Source organism: Etheostoma cragini, chromosome 1, assembly GCF_013103735.1.
Source record: "Etheostoma cragini isolate CJK2018 chromosome 1, CSU_Ecrag_1.0, whole genome shotgun sequence".
Lineage (NCBI taxonomy): Eukaryota > Metazoa > Chordata > Actinopteri > Perciformes > Percidae > Etheostoma > Etheostoma cragini.
In genome coordinates, this window is record NC_048407.1 from 5,499,436 (window position 1) to 5,503,052 (window position 3,617).

A 3,617-nucleotide genomic window follows, 5' to 3' on the forward strand; every position below is an offset into this window, starting at 1 on the left:
TTTCAACCAATCACAATTGTCCTGAACGGTGCTAAGTGCTGGATGGAGCAATGGTGCTTCTGCAAAATAGCATCTAGAAGGAACTTGTTTTGGTGGAACGTGTACGTTCAATGGTTGTTTTAGTCGTGCAACAGAAAACTCAGATTGGACAGATAGTCTAGCTAGCTGTCTGGATTTATCCTGCAGAGATCTGAGGAGCAGTTAACCATAGTCCTCAGAAATCCACCGGAGGTTAGAATGCCAACACAGCAATGGAACAATCACAGAAGTGAAATGTTGTGGATATAGACTTGGGGGTTAAAGTACACAACAGGACGTCACACGAACGGACCGTTTCAGTGACACTGACCCCCCTGGGTGACTAGGGCTCAGTGTTAGAGTGTCGCCTGCCAATTGGAAGGTTGGTGTTTTAATCCCTGGCCATGCAGTACCATGTCGAAATATATAAACCCTGACCTGCCATCGGAGTGTAAATGTGCATGTGTTTATCCGATGAGCAGGTCCCAGCTTATATGGCATCCTTGGCCACAGTGTGTGAATGTGTGTGTATGTAAAAGATTTGAGGAGACATTAAGACTAGAAAAGCGCTATATAAGAACAGTCCATTTACTGCACAACCTTCAGATCGCTGTTTTTACTGTCTGAACGCATCCTTACTTCAGCAGCCTGCTTGTTGGGATTTTGATAGGCTTTATGTGTGTCTCCTGAAATGGCTTAATCTCTCCCAAGCTCTCTATCCGCCCACACAGCTACATTTGTGCGGGTGTTGGCCTTCTTTGTAGAGTGAAAAGAATGTGTTATTGAAATGACCATTGCATAAGTATTATCTTTTTTAGCATGGAAGCAGTATTTGCATTTTAAAGAGCTAGAAATTATCCAGAGAACCCTTGAGCTTCCGAATCATTTGTTCTGAAATCATATTGGTCTCAAGTGCTTAACAAACTGTCATTTGAGTAATGCATTTGATATCTTAGCTCATTGTATTTGCATATGCTATAATGAGAAATTATGTACGTTTGTACGTTGAACGGAAGCACAATTCTTCAGTGAGGGTACAATAACAGCCAAATGTTTTGGTTTAATTTTTTTGTGTGTCTATTTCTATTGTTTATTTAAAATGTATTTATTTCAAATATTTGCGTTCACACATGAGATTGGTGCTATTTGTGTGGATGTGTTTTGGTGTTGGATATCAGTCTCTCATCCCCATGACTCTACCTCCAGCGGCGCTGCAGCTAAGAGTGGAAATACTTTGGTGCTTCAGAAGGTGCCCTGAGGCTCCAATCCCAAGTCAGCCCGTGCACTCTCTAACACCCAAACCTAAAAGCAAGAAAGGTGATCAAGCTGAGATGACATCAGATCAGCATCCTGAGGCACTGTGAGCTTAGTCTGGCTTCGGCCTGTATCATCCTGAAAGAGTAAGGTAAGGTATCATTGTGACTTTTATGTAAAAGTGACAGGGTGCTTATTCAGACATTAGCCTGGCAGATAAAGGGTAACTTGTTTTTTTTTCAACCTGGAACATATTTTTCTATGTATCATAAACCCTTAATTCACCCATTAAAATGTGGAAATACGCTAAAGATATTGTTTATTTAAAAAGAGTCTGGTTGGTTTGGCAATGGCGGTTTCTAGGCTGTTTCTGGTTAAACACAAAGGCTCTTACTCTTTAACAAAAATATCTGTAGGGATACTTTCCATAATGTTTTAAAACACCTAGAATATTAATCTGAGTCTTTCAGTTAGTCTGGCTATCACCAGACCAGGCCAAATTTAATAGATATGAGATTGAGCGTTGGTCTGGGGAGTCTGCTCTGTATTTTCTCTGCACAAAAGGGGTGACCAACAGGCATATTTCAAATGACTCTGTATGCAATTGGATAGTCCTTTAACCAATCAGGCCAACGATCCTAGGTGATGGACTTTGCAGAGCGAACCTTTACCAAAGCCTTTCGGTAGTAAGCAGCTTGGTTTGCGGCTGCCGGTTACAACGTTCTTGCTCAATACTGGGCCATTTTCAAAGATTTTTGTTCACATTAGTCACTTAGACACCAAAAGTTGGTTGAAATAGGGCCCATGTTGAAAATTAAGAAAATTTGCTTTTAAATTCAGACTTATGCCATGTTGAAAATGATATGAAAATGATGGGGGTGGCACCAGCTCAGTCTGTAGGGAGTTGGGTTAAGAGCTGGAGGGATGCTGGTTCACTTCCTGGGCACCACCGAGGTGCTCTTGAGCAAGGCACTAAACCCCCGACTGCTCAGGGCGTCACTCCATGGAAAGCTGCAGCTCTCCCACTTTTACGTTTCTCCATTAGTGTATGTAGAAGTACTGAGGATGTGTCTGTATTTCAGGCCTGTGTGTAATGTGTAGTCTAACAACAGTAATTGGGACTTTTATGTAGAGAGTGACCAGGGTGCTCATAAAGACATGAGCCTAGTAGGTCAGATTTAAAGGTGTGCATGTCTGAAAGGGGCTTTAAGAGCAATCTGAGAACACCAGGGTGGATGGGAAGCCTATCTGACTGAATGGCATTTTTGAACGTGTCCACATGATAGTGAATATGGCACACACACACACACACACACACACACACACACACACACACTCACTATTTCTGAGGGTCTGCTGTTCATTTTAGCTCTACAGTCACCATCTCACACCATGGAAACAGTAGAAAAACACTCCAAGTTTACAAATTCATCAACTGATTTAAACCAGATGTTGATGCATAGACAGAATGAGTGAAGCCAAAACATCTGGATGGCCCCCTGGTGGCTGGCTGCAGTATTGATCAAATACATTTCTACCAGAGATGGTCGTCATTTTAGTTAGTTCTGATGACGCTGATGTTTGTTCAAGGGTTGTTAGTCATTTGATGCAATAAAAACAGGGTGAAATATCATGATAAACAGCTGTAATTGATTCATGATTGGTCGGGAGGGTGTAATTAACCATAGTCCTCATGAATCCACAAGAGTTTACAATGCCAACACAAAAAAAGAGGAAGGTGACAAACATCTGGCCGTGATAAGGGACATCTGGCGGCACCTGAGCAATCCTGAAATAAAACATTGTCGATATAGACTACCCTCTTGTAAACTGAAACAACAGGATCACTTAGTCAATCACACAGGGTGTAAGAACTGTAGCACAAGGAGCAGCTGCTGCCACCCGTCATTCATCCAAAGGACAGAAAATTGCACAGATCATTTTACCTTCTTGCCATCATGCTTGTCATTAACTGATCGGATGGAGATGAGGTCGTTCTTCCTGTTTGAAGGGCTTGTGTGGGCTAGTGCTGAGAGGATTGGAATATACTACTTCACACTGATTGTTTATCAGGCACTTATAAACTGAAAAAAAAACACAGCTTCTTTTTATCTACATTTTTCAGCTTGTTGTCTGCCATTCCTCTCAAACAGGTGGAGCAGTGGCGGAGCAAGATGTTGCAAACATTCAGGGCTCAGCCCAAACCTGGGGGGGGGGGGTTCAGAGGCATGTCCCATTAACAGGATTATATGCACGATTTTTCAAGCCATTTAATAATATAGTGTCTACAAATCTGTACATCATTCGGAAAAAATACATCATAGTTGCAAAGAAAAAACAATCAT